The following is a 10,821-nucleotide window of genomic DNA, read 5'->3' as shown; positions in this document are numbered from 1 at the left end:
GGCTTGCGCACTGCTGCGCCCGCGCCACTGCGCCTGCGCGCCCTTGCGCGCCCTGTTCTTCGCCCCACCTGGCGTGGCCTGCGCGCGCATCCTTTCCCCTGGCTGTGCGCTTCCTTGCACGTTCTTGCTCAAATCACTTAACCTCCCTCATCAATAGCTGGATCACTCGATGCCCGTGATTTTTTTTTCTTTAAAAAATTTCTTCGGCTACGCTTGTGGTGGGCATAGCATCAGGTGTAGACTTGCGCAATCACTGCGTTGAGCACGTGAAGCTAATGTAACATTACGTGTCAGCTGTATTTCAGTGAACATTCTTTTAAGTTACTCNGAACCGCGAGATCTTGACCTAAGCGAAAGTTGGACGCTTAACCGACTAAGCCACCCAGGCGCCCCGAAAAAAACTTTTTAAAATGTAAAATAAATTACTCATCCTCATCATCCTCTACTTTCATAGTTTTATAGATGTACAATATTAAAAACATGAAAGTGATATACAGCCATAGCCATTTTTATTAAATTTAGTATAAAATGTTCTGTTATATTAGGATTGTATGTACAAATACATAAAATAAAACACCATATCACCTGGCACAAAGGTTTGCTACAAGAATTCAGTAAGTTTACACATATCTGGTAGCTCCTGGTTCACACAAAGCATTACTCAGCGTTTAATCGTATGGTTGTTATTGTTAACGTGTCTCTCTTCTCCAATGTCTCACATTGTGAGCAAGGTCATCCCTGATCACCCTGGGTCCCCAAGCTCACCCCCCACACACACACTGCTATCACAGCTCCTTTGAAAATCTTCTGCCCAGCTCTCATGGCCATCTGGTAGGATGGTTGTATAATTTATTTGTTTAGTTGGCCAATTCCTGAGGGCAAGGGCGAGCCTGCCTCATTCGTCACAGGCCCCCAGAATCTCGAATAGAACCAGCCCCTTGGCTATGTCTTCAATGAATGAGTGCCCATTTATCAGATTAGGAGAGGGTATAAGAGACCTCAAGGGACTTCTCCAGTCAGTGTAATAAACGAGTATGTGTGGAGTAGACAGTGATCCAAAGAAAACTAAAGCAGGGAAGGGGGTAGATGAGCTAGGGGTGGGGGTGGAAATTTTAACATATGCTGGCCAATGGGAGCCTCTCTGAGAGTGATAATTCAACAAAGACTTAAACAACTTGGTGGGGAGTGGGAAGCCAAGTGAGTACTTGGGGATGAGTGTGACAGGCAGTGGGAACAAATGTGCAAAGGCCCTGGCGCAGGACAGTGCCATGCATCTTGGTTGAACGGCAAAAGGCCCATATAGCTGAAGCCGAATGAGTGGACCCCAGACAGATTGGGTGTCTAATAAAGTAGAGGGGAGAAAGGATCTTACTTAAATATCAATCAGTAAAGGGGGGGGCTGTCACTAAATTGTGACATTTCTCTACTATACAATATCATAGAGGTGTTATATTTGATACCATAGAGAAATATTTGAAGATTGGGGAAATGAGATGTATGGTTTTATGAACAATGGTGGGTTATGATAATATAGGCATAGTGCTGCCCAGATTTTGTCAGATATGTATTCATAAAAATGTCTGGGGGGGCATTTTGTTTGTATTTTCAATCTCGGTGCTATCACCATTTGGGGCTGGATCATTCTTTTGTGGAGGGGTCTGTCCTGTGCGTTAGATGATGTTTCTCAGCATCCCTGGTGCCCACCCACTCCATGCCAGCACCATCCCCTTCCCCAAAAGTGTCTCCAGATGTTGCCTGATGTCACCTGGGAAGGCAGAATCATCCCTGTTGAGAACCACTGCTCTAGATGAATATATGGTAGCTCGTAATGTGGGGATGGGTTATTTTGTCAGCAAACAGAAGCACAAATGGTCAACAGAGAAAAGGGAGTCCAGGGTTCTCAGCCTGAGGCTTCTGGGCAGGTGGGGACAAGTGTCAGGTGAGCCCACCTGTGCCTCACAAGGGCCTCCTTTCCCAGCTGGGCCTGCAGCGCTTCCACAGCGTGGGGATCATGGGGTTAAACTCCGAGGAGTGGGTCATCGCCAGCATCGGTGCTATCATGGCTGGGTAAGAGGTACCTGGTATCGCCCTGGGATGCACAGGGTCAGGAAGCCATCAGCCCAGTGAAGGCTCTTTCCCCCGCTCTTGAATCCGTGGGGGTCTCATGGAAGAGTCCCCAGTTCAGGGAGTAGACTAAGCCTCCTGCTTGGTCCGTGCTCAATGGGATTGGTCAAGGGCTCGGCCCTGGGCACCAGCCAGCTCTCCCTTCCTGACATTCTCTTCCTGTCAAAAACACATCCCGTGAAGCCCACCTCATGACCCCTCCTCCAAGAAGCCTTCCCCACTCCCCACTCCCCAGGGCTCCCCAAGCATTGAGCCCTCCCTCTATCTGTCCAGCCCGTTGGGGAACCCCTGAGAGGCAGGATCCAAGCCCAGGCTGTTTCAGAGTCCCACCTTCAAACAAGGCATATTGGGGGCGTCAGGGGGTGTCTGCCACACTCCATGCCCCATCCATGGGACTGTCTCCCCTCGGGCGCAACCCACCTCCTAGGAGCCCTCCAATTCACCAGTGGATCCTCACCTCTTGGGTTCTGCTTCCAGAGGCTTCTCCGTTGGCATCTTGTCCACCAACTCCCCCAAAACCTGCCAGGGGATCGCCGAAAGCTCGGAGATGGACATCTTTGTGGTGGATAATGACAGGCAGTTGCAGAAAATCATCCAGGTTAGTGACTCGTGCAAAAGCACGCACTTTGCCTAATAAAGAGAAGGCGCCAGTGAGCGATGGACCCGCCATCCTGTCGTCTCTCACGAGATGAGACTGTGGACTCCGTGGATGGACGGGTGCAGGGCCCCTACAAGTGCCCAGTGCTGGCCTCGGGGCTGACTCCCAGCACACCCCCAATTGGGGCTTAGATCTGCCCACCACAAGCAGAGCCTCTCCTCCAGCTTAAAAAAAATTATTATGGTAAAATGCACCCGATGTACAATTTCCCATCTTAACCCTTTTTAGTGTACAATCCAGGGGCATTCAGTACATTCATAGTGTTGCGCAACATGACCTCTGTCTGGTTCTAGACCATTCCATCACCTGAAAAGGAAACCCTGTGCCTACTGGTGGGGACTCCTCACTCCCCTGGCCCCCACTTTCTGTCTCTGTTGGTTGGCCTGTTCTGGATGTTTCATTTCATCTTAATGGGATTGTACAGCAGATCTTATTTGGGGGGAAACCCTGAATTTCCTTGGGTCCACGGATGATCCAAGTGAGGCGCTTCTGGGCGTGGGCTCAGTGGTTCAAAGGTCACCTTCACTATGACTCTGGGACCTGGGGCGAGGTGCTTGGCCTCCTGGTGTCTCAGTTTCCTCACCTGTAAAATGGGAGTGGTAACTGGACCTACCTCATGGGTCTCATTCTAAGGATGAACTGAATAAACGTGAAACGGGCTAGGACAGAGCTTAGCATGGTCAGTGTCCGATGCTAACGCTATTGTCAATAGGATCATCGATGGGATTGTCATTCCTATTTGATCTTTGCTCTTAGGAGGGAATGGGGAGAAATCCATGGGCATGTGGGGCACCCAGAGGTGGACATCGGGGTTACGCCCACCCATGCTGGGCCACCCAGGCTCCAGGTCTTCTCCTGTCACATAACCCTGTGCTCTAAGGAGCCAGTAATGGTCCTACAGCTGAAACCTCTATGTCAATCCCTGTCTGTCCTGGAGCCTGAGCAGCTCCCTGTGAAATGGGGACCCTAAGAGGCCCCGTGACAAGTGGACAGAGGCAAATGGGCAAAGACGACCACCATGAAACACCCACTAGGGTGACTCAAAAAATTTTTAACGTTTATTTATTTTTGAGAGAGAGAGAGAGAGTGAGAGTGTGTGTGTGTGCGCGCGCACGCGCGTGCGTGTGTGTGTGAGCGGAGGAGGGGCAGAGAGAGAGGGAGACACAGAATCTGAAACAGGCTCCAGGCTCTGAGCTGTCAGCACAGAGCCCGACACGGGGCTCGAACCCACAAACTGTGAGATCATGACCTGAGCCGAAGTCGAAAACTCAACCAACTGAGCCCCCAGGTGCCCCCAGACGACTCACATCTTAAAACGGACAATACCGAGTGCTGATGGGGACGCAGAGCACCCTTCACTGCTGGCAGAAACGCAAGATGGGACAACCACCTTGGGAAGCGGTTGGACACTTCCGTGTCAGGTTAAATAAGCACCTGCTATGTGGTGGCGCCCTTCCACCCCTGCGTATGTACCCGAGAGAAATGAGAACCTGAGTCTCCACTGCATGTCAGTGTCTGTGGCTGTTCTATCCATGGTCGCCAGAAACCGGAAACAGCCAGTGAACCGGGATCCAGCTGTGTCTCTGCAACTTGGATGAGCAAACAGTGGTCCGTTCACACCACCAGACATCGCAACCCCTGGTCTCCTGATGTGTGAAATCACGTGGCTGCAGCTCAGACGTGCTGAGCCAGAGGGAAGGCTATGCTCTGTGTGATTTGCGTACATAGGAAACCCCATAGAAAGCAAAGCTACGGAACCGAAATCTAGGTCAGGGGCTGGCAGGTTGAAAGGAGGAAAATTAACCAAAAGGGCGCCTCAGGAAACTTTACGTGGTGATGTAAACATTCTACAGCTTGGTTAAGGTGATGGCCACACCACTATAAGTTCGTCAAGAGTCCTGAAACTGTGCGCCTAGAAAGGTGGCTTGTGCTGTGTGGAAATTATTCCTCAATGAATTCCATCTCTGTTGGCGAGCAAGAAGGTGGAAGGGTGGAGCCACTGTAGAACACAACACGAAGTTTCCTCAAAACTTTAGAGTTACCAACAATCTCACTTCTGGGTGCAGATCCAAAAGAAGTGAAGGAAAGATCTTGAAGATATTGGTTGTTGTTGTTGTTGTTTTTAATTTTGTGTGAGAGAGAGAGCGGGGAAAGGGCAGAGAATGAGGGAGAGAGAATCCCAAGACGTCAGCACAGAGCCCGACGTGGGGCTCGAACCCACAAACTGTGAGATCATGACCTGAGCCAAAATCAAGAGTCAGGCGCTTAACCGACTGAGCTGCCCAGGGGCCCCCAAAGATATTATTTGCACACTCAAGTGCACAGCAGTAGTATGCACAATAGTCAAAATGTGGAAATAACCCAAATGTCCATTGACGGACAATGTGGTCCATCCAAGCCTTAGGAAGGAAGGACATTCCTTTTTAAAAAATGTTTATTTATTTATTACAAAATTTTTTTAACGTTTATTTATTTTTGAGAGAGAGAGAGAGAGAGATTGAGAGCTGGGGAGGGGCAGATAGAGAGAGGGAGACACAGAATCTGAAGCAGGCTCTAGGCTCTGAGCTGTCAGCACAGAGCCTGACACGGGGCTCGAACTCACGAACTGTGAGATCGTGACCTGAGCCAAAGTCGGACACTTAACTGACTGAGCCACCCAAGAGCCCCAGGTAGGGACATTCCTACATCTGCTACAACATGGATGGACCTTGAAGATATTGTGGGTAGTGACAGAAGCCAGACAGTGAAGGACACATCCAGCGTGACCCCACTCACAGTCCCTAGAGGTGTCCCGTCCACAGAGACAGAAAGTAGATGGTGGGAGCCAGGTCTGGGGCAGGGGGCGAGAAATCAGTGCTTCATGGGGACAGAGTCTCAGTCTGGGGAGATGACAAAGTTCTAGAGTTCTGTTTCCATGAATGCAAAATACAGTTAACACTACCAACTACATGCTTAAAAATAGTTAAAATGTTAAACTTTGTTGTGTATTATTCTTACCTCACTTCTAATTTTTTATGCTTATTAAGTAAATGAATAAACCCAAGACAGGGTCAGTGCAGGTGACAAGGTATGTGGTCTGGGTCATTCCCTACCTGGAAGGTGAGCCGCCTGCCAAGGTGGGGTCACAAACTCAGACGCCTGAGGGGCCAGCGCAAGGTTCTTGTTAGAACCTCGATTAGAAAGCCAGGTCTGGGATGGCAGATGGCCGCCCTTCAGGCCCCGTCCTTTCCCCCAGTGATACCTGTGTGCTGACACTTCCCACGGCTGTGTCCCGAGCTTTCCCAACAGTCGCATTGGGATGCCCGAGGAGCATCTCAGACGCAGCAGCCTGTCCAGACCTAAGGCTCCCGATCTTCCCGCTTCAAACCTGCTCCTTCCCTCTGTGTTTCCTGTCTCAGGCAGTTACTTCCTCCCTCCAGCTGCTCAGACCCAAAGTCTGGCTCCATTCCCGGGTCCTCTGTCTCAGGAAACCCTGTTGGCTCTATGTGATCAGCAGAGTGACAGCGTAGAGGTCCCCATCCTGATCCTTGGAGCCTGTGACCCAGGTGCCTCCCGCGGCCAAAGCATTTCACTCTTGGGATTAAGATGAAGGCCCTTCGGGGGCACCTGGGGGGCTCAGTCAGTTAAGAGTCTAACTTCAGCTCAAGTCATGATCTCACAGTTCGTGGGTTCGAGCCCCGCGTGGGGCTCTGTGCTGGCAGCTCAGAGCCTGGAGCTTGTTTCGGATTCTGTGTCTCCCTCTCTCTTTGCTCATCCTCTGTCTCTCAAAAATGAATAAAATGTTAAAAAAAAAAAGATTAAGGCCCTTCAGATGGGAGATGATCCTGGATCACCCAGGTAGGTTGCCTATAATCACAGGAGCCCTTCAAAACACAGAACTTTCTCTGGCTGGAGACAGGAGACGTGAGGCAGAAGGGAGGGCAGAGAGATTCAGAGCAGGAGAGGAACTCAACCCCCCTCCCCCGTTTCTGGCTTTGAAAACGGAGGAAGGGACCACGAGTCAGGGAATACGGTGGCTTCTAGAAGCTGAGAATGGCCTCCAGCTGACAGCCATGAGGGAGACGGGCAGACCTCGGTCCTACATCGGCAAGGAACTGAATTCTGCCAGCAACTCAAATGAACCAGTGTCCCAATGAGCAATCCTCCTTGGAGCCTCCAGAAAGGGACCTAGCCCTCCCACAGCTTGGTTTTGGGATCATGAGACTCTACGCAGAGACCTGACCAGACCACTCAACACGTGGTGCCTTATCGTACCCTCAGAGCCGTAGGACACACATGCCTTCAAAGTGTGTCCAGGACCCCTCAACAAAATCAAAACAACAACAACAACAGCAACAAAAGTCCCAATTCAGAAATGGGCAAAGGACTTTTTTTTAAAAAGGCATCTCTCTGGGGAAGAAGCAGAAATGGCCGATGAGTCCATGAAAAGGTGCCCAACACGTAAAGTCATCAGGGAAACGCAGAGTGAAGCCACAGTGAGACACCACGTCACACCCACGAAGTCAGCTAGTATCATCGAAGCAGAGGGGCGCCTGGGGGGCTCCGTGGGCTAAGCGGCCGTCCGACCTCGGCTCAGGTCATGATCTCATGGTTTGTGGGTTCGAGCCCCGCGTTGGGCTCTGTGCTGACAGCTCGGAGCCTGGAGCCTGCTTCCGATTCGGTGTCTCCCTCCCTTTCTCTCTCTCTTTCTCTCTCTCTGCTCCTCTCCTGCTCATGTTCTGTCTCTCTCTCTCTCTCAAAAATAAATAAACATTAAAAAAAGAAAAGAGAAAATTAAAAGAAGAAAAGCGGATGGCAAGTGGACAAGCCCAGAGACCCCACGCGGCTGCTGCGGAGGGGGGACTGGAAAGTGGTGTGGTCACCATGGAAACCGTGGAAAAGTCTGGTGGCCTCTCAGAAAGCCAAGCATAGAATGATCCTGTGACCCAGCGATTCTACTCCCAGGTGAACGGCACACGAGTGTGGGAACAAAAACCGATGCTCGAATGTTCACGGCAGCCGAAGCGGGCCGGCCCAGCTGCCCCGCAGCCCGCGGACAGACACGCGGCCGGCGGCCCGGCCTCGCACGGGCGCTACTCGGCCGCCGGAGGGGTGAGGCGCTGGCGTGGACGCACCTTGGAAACGTGGCGCTCCGTGGAAGAAGCCACGTAGTGTGGGATTCCATTTATACGAAGGATCCGGAGCAGGCACCTCCGCAGAGGCAGAGTGGATCAGCGGCTTCCGAGGGCTGGAGGGCACCGGGTTCCCTTCTGGGGAGACGGAATATTCTGGAACTGGACAGAGGGGAGAGTCGCATAGCGTGAACGTAGCGGCACTACATGCCGCTGAAGTGCCCGCTTTGACATGGTTAAAATGGTAAATTCGTGCGTATTTTGACCCAGTCAGAAGGAGACTGGGGGGTGCCCTCGCCGCCGGTGTAGGCAGTGCTGGGGCGCGGGGCTCGGCTACGGTCAACCCTCGTGCGCTGCGCCTGCTGAGCCCCGTGGTATCCGGCAGATCCAGGGCTACCTGAAGCACCTCAAGGCCATCGTCCAGTACAAGGAGGAGATCCGGACCCAGCTGCACAACCNGACGAGGGTGCGCTCCTGGGGGTCGAGAACAGAATGGCCCACAGGAGACGGCTAAGGTGCCTTCCAGATCACTTGGACCACGGAGATCACTGCCCAGAGCCTGTCTTATAAGTCCCCCCCGGAGAAACAGGAGGTCCTGGTGAGCTACCTCCCGCTCAGCTACCTGGCGGCCCAGCTCTTCGACATGTGGCTCTCCATCTCTGTGGCCGGAGCCCTCTACTTCGCCCAGCCGGATGCTCTGAGGGTGAGCGGAGCTCCTCGGTCCCCTGCCGTGGTGGGTGCAGGTGAGGTTGGGGGGGCTGGCCAGGCGGGGTTCACCCTGAGGAGGGGGCACTCAGCCCAGAACTGGAATCCCCACTCTGTCCCCCGCAATTGGCTGTGCAACCTTGGTCCTTCTCCCTGGGCCTCAGTTTCCTCATCTGTGAAGGGAAAGGGCTGGAGCAGACATGAGCTAGTGTCATGGGGAATGGGGAGCGTATATCCAGCTTCTACTGCAGAGAGAAAATGCCCAGTGCAGGAAGCTTAATTGAGCCATTAAAAGCATATTAGTGGAAACAACCCAAGTGTCCATCAACAGATAAATGGATAAAGAAATGAGTTCCGTTCATACAATAGAATATTATCCAGCCGTAGAAAGGAAGGATATTCTGACATCTGTCATCACGTGGATGGACCTGGAGGTCACTGTGCACAGTGACAGAAGCCAGACACACAAGGACACATCCTGCGTGACCCCACTCACAGGGAGTCCCTAGAGGAGTCCCGTCCACAGTCCACAGAGACAGAGAGTAGATGGTGGGAGCCGGGGGTGGGGTGGGGGTTGGGAGTCAGTGCTTCATGGAGACAGAGCCTCAGTCTGGGAAGATGGAAAGTTCTGGAGACGGATGAGGGGGGTGGTGGCTGCACAACACTGTGAGCGTACCTGACGCCACTGAGCTGTGCACTTAGAGATGGTTAAGATGGTGTTTTGTGGATTTTCCTTGCAATTAAAAAAAAAAGCACGCGGTCACTAACGTGCATTCTGTTGTGTGGACTCTGCGAATGCAGAAAATCACAAAATTCCCATCGAGACAGGAGGTAGGGAAAGATGAAGAACACTGACATCGTTGCCCGGATCCGTAGGACTCCCTCGGCCAAGGGCCTCGAAGACTCTTCCTGCGAAGGGCCAGGCAGGCAGTGATCTAGGCCTCCCTGTGTCACATACCGTCTCAGGGAGGGAACAGATCATCTGCAGATTTCTCGTTGAAAAAACGGAAGCCCTTGTGGACAACGGAAGTTTCAATTTCGGGTTTGCACGTGTCACACAAGATTTCTCCTCCTGGAAGTCTTGAAAGGCCTTTTCATAACGTCAAAGCCATCTCAGCGCAGGGGCTGGCCTCTGCCGACCGCGTCCTGGCGGGAGAAAGGCGGGCTCGGGCGGGCGCGGTGGGATCCGCCTTGCTTAGCGCAGGTTTCAGTCGCCAGCACTCGTTAATATTTCGGTGGTGGTCCCTGTGGAATCTCTCCTGGTGACTGAGAAGATCTGAAAATAGTGACAAAAGTGGAGTCTGCCCGTCCCCGTTCCCCGCTTCCTCCTAGTCTCTCCTTCTGCCCCCATCCCTCCCTGTGTATCTCATCTCGTCTCTCTCTCCCTCCATCTCTGTGTATCTCTGTGTCTCTGTGTCTCTCTGTCTCTGCGCCTTCTCTTCTCCATCCACCCTTCACCCGGACTCAGAGTTCTGGGAGAGGAGGGCGGACAGCACCACAGAAACAGCCAGCAGTGTGGCTGAATCTCACACGCGTTGATCCACGCGGGGCAGGACACGGATCCTGCGTGTCCCGCTGACCAGGGCAGGTGGGAGCAGATGGTCCTTGCCGTCCCTGTGGGAGCTCCGGCCGTGGCTGTTAACTCCCTCCCTGGCTCGCTCACAACACGGGAGCCGGGGCAGCACGGAAGGACTTCCAGGGCCTGGCCCTGCTGCGGGGCGGGGCGGCTCTGTGCAGGGGCGGGGGCTGAGGGACGGGGGGGGGCTTGGCAGGGCGCCCACCATGCCGTATGGTGCAGGGCTCCCTGATAGACACGCTGCGGGAGGTGAAGCCCACCATTTTCTACGGCGTCCCGTGGGTCTGGGACAGACTGCTGGACACCCTGAAGAGCAGCCAGCTGGCCTCCACCCCGCTCCGGAGGAGGGTCGACAAGTGGGCCATGTGGCTGGGGCTCAGGGCCAACAGNAGCACCCGCTGTGCTTCAGCCTGGCCAAGAAGCTGACCTTCAACCTGGCGCGGAGGTTCCTGGGCCTGCACCGCTGCCGCCATTACTTCAACCTGGGCGTGGGGCTCCCCGGGGCCACCTTGGAGTACTTCCTCAGCCTCAACATGCCCATCCGCGAGCTCTACGGCTTGGCTGAGAGCACTGGCATCCACACGCTGTCCAGCCAGGAGGACTTCCGGCTGCTGAGGTGGGTCTGGGGGGGGAGGGGCGGGGCTGAC

The 10,821-nt window shown here is 53.4% G+C and overlaps 1 pseudogene across 1 annotated transcript in view; it reads left to right on the top strand.

The window, feature by feature from the left end:
* Window positions 1-10,821, top strand: part of LOC144243143 (long-chain-fatty-acid--CoA ligase ACSBG2-like) — a 22,275-nt pseudogene that overhangs the window by 6,394 nt on the left and 5,060 nt on the right. Inside the window, exons 5-9 of the transcript XR_013338561.1 lie at window positions 1,979-2,067; window positions 2,602-2,722; window positions 8,279-8,613; window positions 9,565-9,860; window positions 10,397-10,790. The product of XR_013338561.1 is annotated as a long-chain-fatty-acid--CoA ligase ACSBG2-like (transcript). The remainder of the gene's footprint in view (window positions 1-1,978; window positions 2,068-2,601; window positions 2,723-8,278; window positions 8,614-9,564; window positions 9,861-10,396; window positions 10,791-10,821) is intronic.

Source organism: Crocuta crocuta, unplaced genomic scaffold (assembly GCF_008692635.1).
Source record: "Crocuta crocuta isolate KB4526 unplaced genomic scaffold, BGI_CrCroc_1.0 scaffold110, whole genome shotgun sequence".
NCBI classification, from domain to species: domain Eukaryota; kingdom Metazoa; phylum Chordata; class Mammalia; order Carnivora; family Hyaenidae; genus Crocuta; species Crocuta crocuta.
This window is presented reverse-complemented; position numbering and strand designations above follow the sequence as displayed.